At 40.9% G+C, this 18375-nt stretch overlaps 1 protein-coding gene across 1 annotated transcript in view; it reads right to left on the bottom strand.

The window, feature by feature from the left end:
- COL21A1 (collagen type XXI alpha 1 chain) overlaps positions 1–18375 on the bottom strand; it is a 182913-nt gene that overhangs the window by 152941 nt on the left and 11597 nt on the right. The window lies entirely within an intron of this gene.

Here is an 18375-nt window from a genome sequence, read left to right on the forward strand (position 1 = left end):
AAGAGCTTTCAAATGTGGGACAGATTGCTAGCAAGGCAGTGGAAGTAAGTTTTGTTAATGCCTATGAACTGCTCAACCATCCTTACTGGAGGCTTAGGATTTCTCAATATCCTAGAAGATATCCGTTTTTCCCTTGTTTTACGTGAGGGTGGGGTAGGTTCATAATTTTTCAACACATCACTTGCAGTCCAGTATTTTTCACCATCTTAACTGCATTGTAGCATAGGGTCTTAACATGTAGGTCCCTTTAAATATTAGTATTTTTTACTTATTATTAGTATCAGAAGCTTCATGAAAGCAACACACTTTAATACACATGTTCCTTGGAACCTTCAAGATCACTGTTTAGTCCAGTGCCCATACAACAGGTCAGCTGAGAAATAATCATTGGAACAGTCAAGTAATGAAAAAGTACATATTCCCTGTAAATAATAGGCCCCCTTCCATCAGTATAAGCACAGAAGATGGAAATGCAAGCATTTTTTCCCAATATTTTGCTTCTAGAAGACTCAAAACCTCCAGTTTAATAAAAAATTAGTAGAGTGAACTTTAAACATTTGTTATATTAAGTTAACTTACAAAGTTGTAGTAAAAGATGTCTGTTGAACTAAAATCTAATGAAACATTTCTAACTGCTATTCCTATCTACCATCAAACTTACGACAGCTTGTTTATTATAGAACATAATGTTAATAAAAATTTTAATTTGCTGTGGCAGAACAGATTGCTGCTAATTAAAATATATAGGAAAAACAAGTATTAATTATTCTGCTTGTCTGCAGCAATTCTATTCATACAAGATTTTGCTGGACTCTGTGAAACATTATGTAGTGACAAGGCTAAATATTTTGCAAGGACTTGATAGATACAAGACAAATATGTCAGCTGTGAACAAAATGGTTTTTGGAGGGTTTCTCCAAAGGATGTTGCTTCACTCACAGAAATACCACACAGAAAAAGAAATCATCAATGTCATAGCTGAGCAGCGCATTAGTAACTATTTCTTTATTTTTCCCTTTCGCATCACCTTAAGGAGACGCCAGGTAATATTCTCTTTAGGCTACCCTAAGGCTTTCAGATAGAGGAATGGGAAACTCTGAGGCTGACACTGAAATGAACCCAGCAATAGGCCATTTATGTCCCCTTTTGGTATCATAGCCACTAAGTAATGCTTTGTGCTTTATTTACATGAATACATGGAAACTGAACATTTGCTATTTATCCAAAACATCATTTCTGTGAGTGTCCCCTGGGTTATATTGTATCGGACTGCGTAACAGCTGCAGCAGCTGTGGAATGGGCAACTCTCACTGGTACCGGGGCTCCCTGTGCTCAAGAAACGTATCTCCATGCTCACTAATAAGTTCCAGAAGATGCATGTGCTAGCAATTACTGTCAGCGTCCATCAAGACTTAAAATGCTGAAAATTTCCTTTTAATCCATACTCTTTCTTCCTAGTAGAGCAGATACTTTAGCATGTGGCTTCTAAGACTGTGCTTTCTGTGATAGCTGCCCTCTCTTCCCATATGAGGCAGCAGCAGCATTTGACCAAATAATCCATTAGAAGAATCTCATTTTAGATCTCTCCCTATTCTCTCATCTAAAACAGCAATCTCCCTCCTACCCTAAGTAAACTTAGTGTTAATAAATTTCTCAGATATACCCTCTACGTCAAAACATAAAATCACGAAGCAGAGGGAACAGAAAATTATTATGCTTAACAAAATTAATGCCACATTGAGACTTCTGATTTACAAGCTTGAATTTTGAGTGCTTGACTGCTTATCGTAACCTTGGCAGTTGCACAGTCACAATATGACTTTCATTAATTTCTTGACTTAAAACAATACAATTAATAGTAATTTTTTTCCAGAGTAGTATATTTGTCCATAGGGTTGTCCTCTTTAATGATAAGATATTGTATCTTTTTTATTTCTCTTAAATTCATCAGTAAAGACTTTAGCTTCAGTCTACATTTCTAAGCTTGCTATAAATTTCATGAAACTTTCATTGCAGGAGTGAGTACAACACATTTTCAATAGATTTCTTGGTACCTCAGAGAGAACTCCTTGCAGAAAATTATCAATAGCAAATAACCTCATTTGGCAAGCAGTCAAGTAAAAGTTAAATCAGGAAAGTATTGTCATGCACTGGTCTGATTATCAACTGGGATAAGCTGAATCCAGCATAGTAGCCATTAAGTATCCTTCAAACTGAAATTTCAACCAAAATCAGTTCAGTAGTAATCCTTCCAACTGTAATAATACCCAGATAGCAACCGCTAATTGCACAACCATTAAAAAAACACAGGATGTTCACACGTGGATAGCTACCACCACGTTTCAGGCTTTTTTTGGCTTTGGTTGTCATGTGGTTAGTTTTTATTGTCTGGTAAGAATCACAGCTTGTTTCTTGGGTGGAAAATAAACAGATCAGTCTTTCTTGTTCTTGCTTCTACATCCTCTGCCTCATACTGAAACGGCAGAACAAAATCAGCAATGAAAATATTCATAGCCAAACACAACAACTGCCCCTTGAAGCCACGGTTCAGCTGTGTCTTGGCTTTACATTACAGGGATGGAAACCTCATGACTTTTGAAGCACGGTTCCTAAGGAATTCCACTGCACCATCACGAGTCAACTCCATGGTCGTCAAAAGTCTCTGTTGCCCAGGAAAATCCCCAGCAACAGGTATCAGTGAATATTTATTCAAGCCATATTAAGGACCTGGTCCTCACAAATTCTGTTCCTGGTGTCCATGTTATTCTGTTACTACTTACACTTTTTCGCAAATATCCATCTCTTAAACAGCTGTCCCTTCTCCACTTTCCAGTGAATTTTCTCTTCAACCCCAGCGAATGCCTCAGCTCTCTGTTTGGATAAAGTGGGACAAACTCCTTACAGGAAAGCATAGCCAGCTTCTACTAGCGCTTCCTTGCTTCAAAGCCAGATCAAGCAACGTTGCCTCCCACCCTTACAAGCTCTTCCAGCTGCATTCTCCCCTCAGTCAGAGCAGGCTCCCAAGATGTCTCACATGCTCTCTTTGGACATCTCTGCCCCCTTCCTTGACAGGCGTGGGATCCCCTGCTACATTAGCTCACAAGCACCCTGAGGGCAACTGCAAGAGAGGCTTTAAGGCAAACCTCTCAAACATCATCCAAATATCTTAATAGTAAATGTTTCTAGATTAAAAAAAAAAAATACTAATCCTCTGCCAGGGAATAAAGATAAGTGGCACAAAGTTGCCAATGAATAAATGACAAGGCCAACATGTCATTGTATAAAACATAGACGTTATATGCAATACCTAACCAGAAATCCAGACACTGGAATAGATCCAGCTCAGTAAAACTCTTGCAAAATCCTCATATTCATAGAGGAAAATATTTCAGGAGCAGAGAAAGGAGAAAAACTTTCCTATTTTCAGGTGTCTCTTTTTTACACATGTATAAAACCCATTCTTGTATTGTTCTGCAATTTGTGCTATGGAGAGTAAATCTGTCTGCGATCTGAACACATAACAACTTCAGATTCTCACCTTCACAGATGGCAGTTAGCTCACTAGTCTCCTAGATAAAGCTTTTACATTTTCCAATTTAAAAATACAGAATCTAATTTCTACTTCAGCTAAGACACAGTGCCTCTAATATGTTTGATGTAAAATGATCTTCCTCTCAATGTCACACATGCCAGCAGGGGATTTTCTCTCCTTGGTCCATCGGAGGGCAGCAAAATATTTACTAAAGAGATTCCTCATTTCATGGCCTCCTCACTGAGTTGTCCCAACAAAAGGTTTCATAAAAACCTTGGAAGAGTTCAGTACTACTTTGGCTTGCAAGACTGTATGTATTTATTTATTTTAGTTAGAACTAGGTTTTTCGAATACTTGAGACTATTTTTCACGTCAGAGATTATGCCTTAAAACAAACAAGGCTTCCTGTATAAATAATTTTGTGGTGTTCCCATTCTTTCCAGAGCTAATGACATCCACATTAGGAGGAGGGGGGTAGTAATGCTCTACCTAGCAGCCAGCTATGCTGCTCTCTGGAAAGCCTGCATAAATTTAGCAGTGGTTTAAATCCAACTGTGTGTCTCCAGCTCAGCAGTATTGGCATACTGATCATCTTGCATCATTCATTTGCTATAAGGACATGTTATCTTAGCTTTTAGTTTAATATAAAGGGGAATCAGCAGTACTAATGGAATATTTTGGAGTTCATGTCCTAGGTTGCAAGCTAAGTTAGAAAAGAAAAAATTTTAATACCTCTGTTAATGGATTTTGTACAATTCTCTTCAGTAAATTCTGAATATCTAATATATTAATTTTACACTGAGGTTTTATGAAAAGCTACTGATAGAAGTATATACTGATAGAAGCTACTGATAGAAGCCTTGCATAGAAGAATAGACGGACTACAGAAAGACTGCTGAGAATAAAAGACAGAATGTCAAAATGTCTTCAGCCTCAATCACAGGAGTTGTAAAAGGTCTTTAACCAAGGACTGTGTGTGTGTTTTATAGTCTGTAAAAAACTCACTCTCTCTATCAAATGTTTTGGGTATTCTCCTGGAAATGAGATTTCCTACTGATTTTTACAATGACAATAAAGCAGAAGGCAGAACAAAGAGGCACCACATAATGGTTTGGAGTCAGGAAAGGAGCAAAGCAGGCTGTATTATGCCTCTGGCATCTGTTCGTTTTTTAGCCCAAGCTCGTAATACCTGTGCCTCAGATGGGCTCCAGCAGTGGCGTTCCCACTGGCGGGAGGGGAGCAGATGCCGTCATCCCAAGGGGGACAATTTGGGGGCTTCTGTGGCTGAGCTTAAGCTGGCAGCTCAGGAGCTCCCTGTGCAGTGGCGTGAAGGAGAACCCATGGGGAACAACGCAATAGTTACAGTGAGAAATTTGAATCACACAGGTGATTTTTTTGGCAGGAGTTGGCAAAATCCAATGTTTTAAATTATAAGTCAAGCAAAGAGCTATCATGTTACTAGATGCAGGTCTACATCCGTTAGTGCTTAAATAATGCAGTGAGTGCAGCAGACAAGCCTTCCTACCCCACAAAATGGATGACACAGAAAACACAATGAAACTACTCCCTTTTATACCCCGGCAAACTCAGAAGCCAGTAGCCTGTGCAAATATACCAGCTGGCAGAAATAGAAGGGTTTTTATTAAGCTTCTCACAAACATATTGGCAGCTGCTGGTACTTGCACATACTAGACTGCAGACAGTAAAGGTGTAGAAAATTGTCCTGCAGCAGAATCGCAGTTCAAGTTGCAAAGAGCAAGAACAGCTGAGGGATGCAGCAAAATACTGAAGCTTTCCTGTAGCCTTCCCATACAAAAAACTCCAGATTATTTGCAGCTAATTCTTTATGCCAGGTAAAATTCATTGTAGTTCAGTCAAAATACAAAAGAGAAGCTCTCTTAGTGAGATTTAGGATTTCAAAGAGGAAAGGCGAAAGCAGTGATGTAGGGCAGACTTTTCTGCAGAATTATTCGTAAGTAAATAAAACTCCTAAAGTAGGGATATTATAGTATAAAACAAATCAGCAGCTTCCTCTTGGAGCTGGCTGAACTATCCATACTCAAAACTCACCTAGACGGGATGTCACTACATAAACATCTTGACTATTTACAATGCATGAAAGTACTTGTATGTAGATATAAATTCTACTTCATGCTTGTACTTGGCTCTAGTATGTTATTTTCATTGACACATGCTTTAGTAAACGTAATTACGGAAAATACAATACTCATCAAGCACACACTGGCACCAGAATAGAAATCTTGCTAAAGAAAAGTGCTCTGCTTTACAGTATGCAGAGTGACAGAATAATTTTCACAGATCATGGCACTTTTAGAAGGTCTCATAGTCTTTCTGAAGAGCAAGAGTAAAACCAGTGCAAGTTCCATCCAAAGCCTTTGTTCTAAAGTGGAAAACATTGATATTATTTCTAAAGCATATGGACCTGTCTTCAGTGATTGTTTACAGAGGTATTAATTGCTATGGAGCCCGATCAGATGGAGATGTTGAAAGGAACAGAGCCGGAAAAGGGATACAATAGCAAAGAAGAGGAGTGGCCCAGTGCACACAATAACCAGGTTTACAGCTGCCAAAAAGCGTTTCATGGACTGTGCTCCCTGAAACTGAACTGCTTCATCAAGGTCGCCAGATACCAATGCAAACACTTGAGCCGATCTTTCCTTTCCAGGTTTGTTTGCCTCCTCCTTTGGTCTGGCGGAAACGCCCCATCCTGCTCACTGCATATTCCCACTGGCTTTTGCTGTGAGGCTCCTGTTAGCATCCGCTGTTAGCTCTTGGGTGGCCCATCTCTGCTTGCTGAAATCTGGCCCTTTTTTAGCACCAAGTTCCACTGAAGTGTCAGTAGTTCTTTCTCATCCTTAAGAAAACATTTACATCACCAAGAAGAACATCAACACAAAAGTTTCATCACAGCTGGAAACCTGGCTATTGTATATTGTGGTGTTTGTTTTCTTGGCTGTTGTCCGGACTCTCTCCCTGAAACTTTCCCAGACTTAAACCCCTAAATTTTCTCCCCCTTATGCAAGAATGTGGGCAAAAGAAGTCATCCCTTCTGCTCCTCTAGCTCCTTGGCCCTACCTCTGCAGCTGACTGAGATGCATCGCTTTCCCCTTGCAAGTCTGATACGCTGTCCAATATTATTGTCAAGGACAGCATGTAGCTTGGTTGGAACAACAGCTCTAACTTAAGGATATAGCAAATTGACTGTGCATATGTTTTAAAGTTCACCTGGGAGCGTACAGCAAGTCTGGCAGGCTCAGAACACATAAAGCAAATTCTGTATGTATTAACCATTGTATGTAATCATTCTGACATCATGGACTGTACCTATATTTCTATCTGGGATTTTCCAGACACAAATACAGAATCTACTTTGAGTCTCTCTGGTATAACTATCCCTATAACTGTGGCTGAAGGAAACAAAACAGAACAAAAAGTATTATCAAAGGTAGTACAAGGGTGATTTATACTCTTTTCCTGCAGTGAGAAACTAGGACCACTGAAAAAAATATGCCAAGTGCAGCTGTGTCTTAATAAGCAGTTCCCGGAGACCTAAGAAACAAGCTCCAAATAGTAAATAAGACACAAATAAGATACATCTTGCATTTTTTGGATGACTGAGCAACATAGTATGGTTCTGTCTGGAAAAACAGAGCTTGCCCTTATGGCAGATAGAGGCCTGCAGGGTCCAGCAAATTCAAGGACAGTGGGGTCTCACCAGCGGGTGAGGAAGATAACCAGAGCTCATGCAGTAGTCAGGGCAGCACCTTCCTGCTACGAACTAGATTTCCTGAATTATAAGCAGGAATGGCAAAAGCTGCAGCTGGGGAGAAGAAAAGCAGTTTGCCAAGCATGGGAGTGAATGATAGCTGGAAGGGAGGCACCTTGCAGCTGGGACAAATAATGTGTGTACACGCAGGAAATCGAAAAGCCGAGAAGCCAGAGGCCCTGAGGAATGGAGAGCAGCAAAATGGCACACAATGCCAGCGCTGCAGGGAGCGTGTGCACTAAATTATTGCCCCACTCTAAAGTAGGGAGGGAGATCTAGATGCCTATCTAACTGCTTTTGAATAGGCTTGCAATTTGAACTGCAGAATGGCTCCTTTGTCTCGCCCCCTTGCTGAGGCTAAAAGCCATAGAGGCATGCAGCCAGATGGCCAGGGCAGACTCTGAGGACTGAGAGGAAAGAAAAGAAGGAAAGCTTCATTCCTTAAATCTGTATTGATCCCTGAGGCTTACAGAACAAAATTCCAGGGAGTACACAACTTAAGGGGATGATATAGAAACTAAGGTTCTTGGCTTGGAGGTACCTGCAAGTATGGAGCAGGGATGTGGATGTACCTACCCTACGTGACATGTAAGGTCTTAGCTGCTTAGATCTGCTTTATGAGATGTGTACAACTTCAAAGTGCAGCCAGGGAAGGGGATTTCCACTCGTTCAACATGCCATGTGCGTACAAGGCACAAATTAGTTTTAAAGGAAAGTCCAATAACCTGAAAGTCCCCTGAGAGCAGACGCTCAGGGACCTTTTGGAAATAGAAACTACATAGAGGGTGCCAGAGGCAGTGAGGCAATGTAACTAAGAAAACGGATGAAAAACAAGTGCTGAGCAACAGACTTACTTTTGTATTAACTCTGCCAAATGGATTATTTATACCCTAATCTTCTCAGTTGATATGACTGAGCTCATGAAGTAAAGTTGCAGCGAGCTCCCCCAGGTATTCAATGAAGCAGATAAGCTTCACCTTAGAGCAGCTCTGCCAGCCTCTGGCTGCCTTTCGGAGCATACAGATTCCAGTATAATTCTTGCAGAAAGCAAACGGTGCCTGTTTATAACGTGATATTCTTGGGATGATGAGACATCAGGATGGCCCAAACTGTAAGCAGCCCTCAAGCAGCAAAACTACCTCAAACCCTGAAAGATCATACCTGCTGAAGCAATGTTCTCAGTAGGAAACAGTGATGCAAGAACCCTGGGCCTGGAAAGCTGTGGAGATTTGCCTCAGTGATCTTTGCTGACCAAGCAGTGTCAGTGAAAGGTGAAAGGCTGACAAAGGAAAACACATAAGCAGGACAGGGTGCTTCAGTTAATGAGGGCTACCTGTGCTGAAGTGAACTCAAAAAAGCTGGCAAGAAATTATCAGCGTATAAGACCACAGTTATAATGCTCATTGCTATAGTCTTTTCCCAGGTGGCTGGGAAAAGGGTATATCATATCTTTGCAAACAAACAAAAAAGAAAGAACCTGGACTTGTGAAGTCACCTTGCAAGTTTCAAGGCAAGATCACTTCTAGCTTGAGTATTAGCATTCACACAGCCACAGAACTAACACTTACCTCCAGCCCAAGGCCTGCCTTCAGCTGCCTCCTTTTCCAAAGGCCCTAGAGCCCCTCTCCCGCATTGCCAAAATATGGGTGTCCCTCACTGTGACTGACAAGTAACTATCATGAGACGAGCAGTATCTTCTGCCTTTTCCTTATTAGCTCCCTGCATAATATGGTGGAAGAAAGAATGATTGTGCTCTAGCATCTCTAGGCTCACCACATCTCACCGTTAAACTAAATCATTCCAGTCAAAATTCAGACACACATACACCCACACGTGTGTATATATTTATATATGTATTCACATGTATTTTACAGAATTCCACTGACTGGGTCCAAAACGTACCACCTCCCATCCTGCTTTTCTAGAGCCTGCAGTACTTAGCTTTACTATTAGAACATTTAATTTTTCCTAAAGTTTAACAGAAACATCCTTTATTGCCATTTTAGGCCTGTTGCTTCCTGCTCTTTCCCCACTGAAACAAAGAACAGTTTATTCCCTTCCTCCTCGGAGCATCTTTTTAAATATTTTAAGACTGTTATCACGCCTCTCCTCAGTCTTCTTTTCTCTAGACTAAACAACCCCAGTGCCTTCAACTCCTAGGGCATGATTTTTCAAACCTCTGTCATTCTTTTTGCTTGCCTCTGGACTCTGCTCAACCGGACCACATCTATCTTGAAGTGAAGTGTCTGCATCTGAAACTTTACTAATACTTAAAAAAATTAAAAAGTTACTTCAAAGATCTCATAATATAGCACTCTTGATTTTACATCTCAGTGTTGAACTTATACTCTGTAACTCTTTTTTAATTATTTATTTTTTTAAAAATTGTCCTCAGAGAGAAGTATGGCTTGGGATATTATCAAGATAGTTGGAAGAGACGGGCAGCACGGACTCCCAAGAAAGGTATCTATCTGGTAGATGGTTCTACATAGGAAACCAGATCAGCCATCTGGGGTAGACTTGGGAGAAGAAGTGTTATCTTGCTTACTACATGCTATGGACTTAACAGTGAATTGCAGGTTATTCAGAATAATTTGTACCATTGTTCCAGCACAACTATTTCACTACATCATGAGCAGCAAATGAGAGTATTTTTCTTGTGGCTATCAGGCTTTTTGGTCTGGGTTTTCTTCTTTTTTGGTTCATAGCTCGCCTTTCAACTATTTCTTGACATGTTGTTAAAAATTATGCCAGGGGAAAAGCTAAGAAGAAAGAAGTACAAATAAAATTACTTATACACACTCAAGTGTATCCTGGGACAGATGTCCTGAGACTTCACAATTATTTTGTGAGGAAAACCTCAAGACTGTGAAACAACTGTTACCACTACCATTACAGAGCAGAAAATAATACAATACTTGTTTTAAAACTAAAGTTTAATTGTTTGTTCTGCCTAATTATCTAGTGGACCCTGTGGCAAGACCTACAAAAAGGCTTCACTGACTGACTTTTTAAATACCTCTTTTCAATACTGAGATCTGCAAAATTCCTCCACAGCTTGCAATTTGGTCTACTGCTTTCAGCTTGGCATATTTGTCATCTAATTGCATTTTTTAAGTCCATCTTAGGATTGGCAATTTTTTTCTCAGGGCGGTAGCTGACTTGTACAATACAACCTTGCATCATAATCCCTCCAGAACTGCATGTTTGTCTCAACCTTGTCAGCTCTGTAATAGAAGCTCCGAAGGTTTCTCCTTTTCCTATTTCTAAGTGGACATTAATGAGAAGCCTGAGTCAGTGTTTATAATTAGTAAACAGGTGGCTTAACCAACACTGAAGAAAGATCCTTGTGGGAGGGAGAAGTATGTACCTGCATTAGTCATACTGTTAACATCAACACTCTTTAACAACTAATTTGCACCATACTACTCCGGGGTAAGTTAGATTTCAGCTTTTAAATGATCACATACCTATACGTTCCAGATTTAGAACTTGGCTCTGTTAAAAGCTTTGTAATCTTTTCTTCTAATATTAGTCGTTTCTACTACGTTTTAAAGAAATGTGTTAAGTTCACACAAAGCATACAAAGATCTTCCAAACTCCAAACACATGTTAGCCCACACAGGGGGGGCAGCCCCACACCGGTGGGATATTACATACTGTAGTGGGAAACTACCCAGTTCTTGTATTTATTTCAGAGGAGTTACAATAATCCAGAGGATGTCACAAAGACTAGAGTTTTAAATTCTCAAGACTCAGCTGAATCTAACAGAATCCACAGTGCAACAAAACAAAAAAGAAAAAAAGAAAGCAAATGAACAAAAAGCGTTGTCTTTTTCCTTCAAATTTTATTTAGGGTGTCTACCATACAGAGAAGCTGATATCTATGTTGAACAGGCTGGAAAGCTAACTTCCTGTAGTCAGCACATATCATCAAGCCTTCTCTGAGATTTTGTACAGTTAAAATAAACTTTATCTGAGAAAATGAGAGATTGCTCAGAGGAATGAAAAACCTAGGTAGTATATGCCTAGGTAGAAGAAGGAGGGAAAATCAACGCGCTGTGTAGACACCCAAAAGGGTTGTGGAGCTGGCAGAGCTCAGCTCAGCCAGCCCTGAGCTGGAGCCGGTTCCCTGAGCTGGAGCCGGTTCCTCCAGTGACACTCACATCCATGTAGCCCAACGCAGTCTGGCAGTGCAGGCAAGGCAAGCCCACAGCTGAAAGTGTTACTGGAGCCCTCCCCGGCTCGGCAGGCATTAGCTAGGTGTGGACAGGGTTATTAGCACTGGCTGCAGAGGAGTCGGTTTGGTGTACGCCTCAGTAGTCCTTAAATCATTCTCCCCAGAGGCCCCATGGATGGGAAGCGGTGCCTGGGAAGCTCAGACTGGCACCCAGCTCAGGGTTTATTAGCTTGAATGGGCACAGCACAAAGACAGCTCAAGCACTTTAGGGCCAAAAGTGATCCTGCAAGCAGGCCAGCTGCTCTCCGTGCCGCTCTATCTGTATGAGAAGCTCCTGGCAAGGCAGGCGCTCCAAGCTCAGGCAGTTTGAGTAACTGTATCAATAGCAAAAATTCAAAACCTCCCACTAACACAGAACTGCCTGGACAACCCCTTGGTTGCCCTGTGCAAGCAGTGCCATAGCATGCGCAGTCAGACCATTTCCCAGCTTCTAGTTTAATATTTCTTCCCAGCTTCTAGCTGGTAGGGCGGCCACAGCGTAAAGGCTGCTTCCCAGGAGCATTCCACAATTTAAGCATACAGCTGTACTGCACTCAGTCCTGTGATCCAAACTCTTCGTTATTCTTGGAAAATACACCAGCATACCATGGGAGCAGCTGTTCTAATTGCTTCCTTTCATTACCATCTATGGGTGCTTCTGTCAAGCTAACCTCCTCTACTGACTGGGCTTATTAACAACTCTTGACCTTCAGCCTTGTGAGGGGGTCTGAGACACCAGCTACATTGTCCACTTTCCACATAGTCTATTTTTTCCACTATCTGCACTTCTCAGTCATTCACGGCAGTTACTCTTTTCCAGAACTCACCCTGCTGCACAGCCTGAAATGCTGTTTTTGTGAACAGCAGTCTGACAGGGTATTTGCTGCTTCAAGGTTAGTGGCTGTAGTTTTTCAGCTTTACATGTACTGTTTTGCTGGACAGCCTGGTTTCATGGAACTTGCTTTTAAAATTCTGCATGGAAAATATCATCTTTGTTGCGAGGTAGGGGTAGCAGAGAAATCACTAAGGCCCTAGAAGATATCCACCTTCTCCCTCATTTCCAGTACGCCATACTGCTCTTACTAGAAATCAATCAGTATCTAAATAGTGTCAACATATCTGTGGCACCTTCTGGTGGAAAATCACTCCCCATATCATTAGAAATAGCGGTCACTGCAGCATAGGACCATTTACTGAACACAGACCTGAGTTCAGCAGAACTAGTTTTCTAGACTTTGTAGTTGCCAGCAATTAATAATCAGCCACTTGAATTTGTATAGTTCAATTTTTCTTTCCCTTGAGATCTGTATTTTTTAACCCCAAAGAGAAGATTTATTTCAGAACCTCATTTCAGTAACACTGTGATCTGACTCTAGCAGAAAGAATATAGCAGTCCCATCAGCTGGTGGTGGTGGCTGGTGGCTCCTCCATGACAAAATTATTTTCTTGGTGCTGCAACCCTCAGCCGGACAATTCTACCTAAGTCCAATGGATGCCAAGAGAAAAGTGGCAAAGTCTTTCAAGGGGGCAGATGTTTCAGGTTCATCTGCATGCCCAGTAAATTTTTGCTTAGAAGATACTTTTGATATGCTGGAATTGCTCTCTCGCTGTAACGCTCACTTATACAAACCAGTCCTTTGCTGGACACTGTATGGAACAAGTACACCATACACAGGCAGACAGGACTCCCTTTAACACCTTTGAATAGAGAAAATATAAATAACAGAAAATAAGCACAACTGTTTCGGACTGCTAGAGGACTTCCAGCTGCACTTAGCACCTGACAGTAACACCATGGCATTTTTGCAGTGCTAGAGGTTTTTTAGCTTAGATGGGAATCACACCAGAACTGGACAAACAGATACAGAAAAAAGGCATCAACTTGAAAAATAGAAATAAGAAAGAAATAAAGAAAAGGAATTAAATCTATATTTGTGAAGAAAAATCCTAAATAGAAACACAATTTATTAGTGGTTCCATAAAATTATCTATCTTCAGCATTTTTTACATATTCAGCTAGACAGCAGGTTGCAAGCAAAGGGAGAATTCCTCTCACATGAGGCAAAGCAAGAGGAACTAAATGGGCAGAACCTGAATTTGAATCATGAGCCAATATCCCCTGAAAACAAAAACGTAAGTTTCTTTCAGACAAATATTTCCATTGCTTAGCTTGTAGAAAATTGTTCTATAACTAGAAAAATAATGAACTGGGTTTTTACTATTTATGTCGTAATATATAATTTTTCTGATAGGAACATCTGAGAGAGTTGAAAATGGTTGGGTTTTTTTTTACAGATTTGCAGAGTAAAATAGCCTGACTAATGAAAAAGTATCATAAAATCAGAGGATTTTAAAATACTAAAAATATGCATAAAGCTGAGAAGCCAGACCATCTTGCAGAGCTGACACTCCAAAAGATAGCTTGAGGTGAAAGGCAAATTGAGATATCCAAGAAAAGGACTCTAAGGGCACAAACTATTTTGAGGGTGAAAAATGGAAGCAGATAATTGCAAAAGCTTGGCAGGTTGAAATCATTTGTAATACAGAGTACCGAGAGCATCTCTTACACTATCTGCTGTGTATTATACTATGTAGTATTTTTTTCATGAATGTTAAGCTTAAAGACATATATGTACTACACAGCAGACTGTCAGCTTAGCAGTGCCAAGGGTGACTCTCAGCAAGATGGTCTGGGTACAAGCATCATCAAGCCGAGGCATCTGCTGCTGGCCAGTGTCAGGGAGAGGCTATGAAAACAGACCAGATTTTGCTTTTACATTGTATGGTACATGGGTCTGCACAGAGATCTTAGTGTGGGTCCCAGAAGTAGCTTAATGCAGCTACCAGTGCAAGGCAATTAGTCTTCCCTCTCAGCTGTGTGAATGGGCTCCTGCGTGCCGCTTGCCTGAACACCTGATCACCACCCGCTGCAGCTCAGCGTGCCTCAGAGGAGGCACAGCCCCTCGGTGAGCACACAGTAACCTGCAGAGGCCACAGGCAATCCACCCGCTGCTTAATAAGGAGAAAAAAGGGGCTTTGGGATCTCTCTCTCTCTGGAGTTTAAATTTAGCTAAATTCAGGCAAGTAGGTTAGGTGGAAAGGATCTGCCTACGGAGGCCTATAAAGCTAGCTACTTCTTTCTTTATCCAAATTAGTCAGAGCCACCCTTTTAGGAAGACTGCCTTCGCTACGTGAACTGACTTGCCAAGTGACTATGCAGAGGGCACTGTAGGGAAAGACCTTGGGTATGACAGAAAGTATCAGCACAGCTTGGAAGACTTTTGTCTGTATTAATTATACCAAAATCAAGCGAAACTAAGGATTCTTACCAAGAAAGACCTGCTCTTCAAAACTTGATGGGAGATTTTAGCCAGTGGATACTATTTCTGTCTCACAAAGTGCCAAGCATATGAGTAGTACTTACAGTCAGAAAATGAGACACTGTCCAGAAGAAGGGGGAAATAACAAAGGATCATATATTTGATGACTGCTCACAAGTACCGCACAAGGATGGGAGTGTTTATCCTAGTGCAGCAGGGCAGAACTAAGAACACTGTGATGAAACCAAACAAAGGGAAAATCAGACCAGAGTCCAACTAGCAAATTCAAAACATGTGTGGCCCCCAGCTGAGACCCTTGAATCACTTATGCATGCAGCCGGCACTGCCGGACAACTGCGGAGCACCTTATATGGAACAAGGACCGCAGCAACATGAGCCGTGGAAGCTTTTATATGGGCAGAAGAGCACTATGCGTATCAGCAGGTTTTCAGGAGAAAACAGCATATGGAGATGGAAAAACATATGACTCTCCAGACAAAGTGTAACTAAAACTGCAAATAAACTACAGGTCACTCAGGTGTTTGTGGGACATGCGCTGGGATTTCTGAGATGTTATTCAGAAGGAAAAGAAATTAATAAGTAACATTTTTCACCCAACAATAGGCATAACCTGGTATCTAGCAAAATCTCCTGCACTGAATATTGAGCTCCTTGGTAACAGCTAACCACTGAACGGGACCATTCTTCCGCACTCTGGCCTGTTGGCATCGAATGACTCACATCCACACTGTCCAAAACAGGGGGGGCGACATCCAAAACACATCCTGTGTCTTAGCACAGGACACTGCTCCCAAACTCTGCCCTGGAACCATTTACGAGAGTGAAAGCAGGTTCAGAAAGTTGGCCAGAGACCGTTCCAACAACTTAACGCTGTGGACGATCGGGTACCAGTGCCCAGGAACATTTTTAGGCACTGTGCAATTTGCTTGTATAAACATGGCTAGTGACTCTCAGCAGAAGTCCAATTCCTGCCATGCACTGTATATGCTAGAGTTCATCTATATAGCAAATTATATACAAAGATTACATAAATCTTTCTTGGGAGCTGTTATGTAGGGTCTAACACTGTTCTGTGATGGTAACAACAGAATTCAGCTATTGTATAGAACAGTGACAGGAGTAGAAAAAAGCAGCAAATTCAGGGTTAATTTTCAAGAGTTCTGTGTGACTTGAAGAATTACAAACCAGTAAATTTGACCTCTGGACTAGAGAAATTAGTAGAAACTATAGCAAGAAATAGAATCAGCTGACACACTGCCAAATATGAGAGCCTGAGGAAGAGTGTTTCTAGAGAAGAGGGAAGTCACGTCTCACTAAACTACTAGAGTTACTGAAAGGGTTGAAGTAGTTTTCTTGGATTTCCAAAAAGCTTTTAACAAGGTCCTTCACCAAACCCCTAACAAAACAAGCCTGGCATTAAATAAAAGGAAAGATCCTTTATGCTTCAATATTTGCTAAGGGGAGAAGAGAAAAAAAAATAAGAAATAAAATGCGATTTTCACAGTGGTGGTGATGTTCCTGTAGGGATCTGTGCCTTTCAATGTACTCAAAGATGGTATAAAAACAGAGGAAGCTTAACACAAACAAAATCAAAGAGTTGTGAGGATATCACATAATTCAATGACGGGGCAACAAATACATTGAAAGATGAGGCTCAACATTCAAAAGATAAGAGGATGTCAGGGACACAGTTTCCCACGAAGCAAAAAACTTACAATCAGCGAGTAATGTTAAGCAGTATTATGAGAGGCTGGTAAATAACTACTGAAGACCCAGATAAATTCTGTTCTTGTTTCTCCATTCCTGAGCAGAAGAGACAGCAGCAGCAGAAGGCAGAGCAGAATGCAGCCATACTCTCAAATGAATTACACTTTTCTGTGTTACTAAGAACACAGCGGGAAAAAGTAAAAGTTTTAAACTGGCAACATAACTAATTTTATTTGCAGTCTGTTGTCAAAATATAATGCTTAAAAACATCAGCAGTAACGGAAATCTCTTTATGAGACCCACCTCTGCCCTTGTTCATTAGCTATGTCACTGACTGTAATGAAATGTTTAAATTGACCGAGAATAGTGAGATTGTAATCCTCTTCCTCTGTACTCTTCTCTGGTAACATGCATGATACATCACATGGTCTTATCTCCTTATTGCCCATTATATTTTTGATCCTACTTTTCCAAACTTCTGTTTCATCTCCACAGTCTCTGTTTCCTGCACTGACCATATCTTCCAAAGCAATATTAAATGCTGTTCCTTCTGTATAATCTTTTTAATAAGGGAAGGATTTCTTCTTTACAGGAAACATGACTTTCTAATGGAAAATGATTGTCCCAACTAGTTTTAGGTAACAAAGACAGTCCACCCAGTCAGGTGGAAAATAGGAAATATGCTCTCTTTAGTTTTAAGATGTTTACCTTGTAACAGGATTCCACAGATACCCGAAAGTCCCAACTGTAGGACCACATATAGAACTTCAGTTTCCATAACTATTATTTCTGAACTCTGTTGATATTCAGAACTGTATTGCCAGAAATTACTGTAGGTCGCATTATAACCATGGAATCAGAACAGCCCATCTTGGATAATTTGCAGCTGGATCCCCTTGTTTTTACAAACAGCTGGATCCTTGTACCCCTTGAATTTTGCAAGCTTAAACTACATCCATGAAACATGTGTAATGCAACGACTGCAGAACCTGGCAGGAGATAGAAATTTAAAATGCCACCTGCAGCATTTACTCAATTTGTTTGCTATAATCCCATATTACTCAGTATAGGAGTGTACACAAGGCACACAAGAGTCGAAAAAGAACATTCTCCATTGGCAAATCTGAAAACAAGTGCATCTTTTGTTTTCTGTTGCAACAGAATCCTGATCAGGCTAGTTTATGTTACATTCCTGGGGGGAGTACGTTGTTGTAGCATGTTATATATCAGATCTAGGCATGAACCCATGAAAACTAACACTTGCCACAGGTGTTATAAATTCTTAGTTTTCTGTGTTCCAAGGGATTTTTTCCAGTTTGCTGATAAATATTATCTGACAATGCCTGAAATCTAAAATCCTCTCCACCAAGGGAGGCTACATAAGCCTCAGCAATGTGAAGACCTCCTCATCTCCAGTACTGAGAGCCTTATCCAGCTGGCACTCGTCCTAACGTGGCTGACCAGGCTGTCAAGTAGCGCTAACTGGCATTTTGTTCTTTGTCCTGCAGAACTCTACACTTAGACCAGCAAATCATCTAGTACAAAAGAACAGATTAACTACTTTAACTGCTCTGTATTCAACCTGTTCAATGCAAGCTGAAGGGCACTGTCACCAGCATTCACTGCCTGAGCAATCCAGTTAGCTCAGTTAAGTCTTCAGCATCCCAGAGATGAAGAAAAAATGTGAGAAGAAGAGCTATCCTGCATGCCAGGGAAAGAAGCAGATTCCCTAGTCTGTACCTCCAAAAGAACTGATCTATGATTACAAAACACCTCTGCATGTAGAAGC

Source organism: Struthio camelus, chromosome 3, assembly GCF_040807025.1.
Source record: "Struthio camelus isolate bStrCam1 chromosome 3, bStrCam1.hap1, whole genome shotgun sequence".
NCBI classification, from domain to species: Eukaryota; Metazoa; Chordata; class Aves; order Struthioniformes; family Struthionidae; genus Struthio; species Struthio camelus.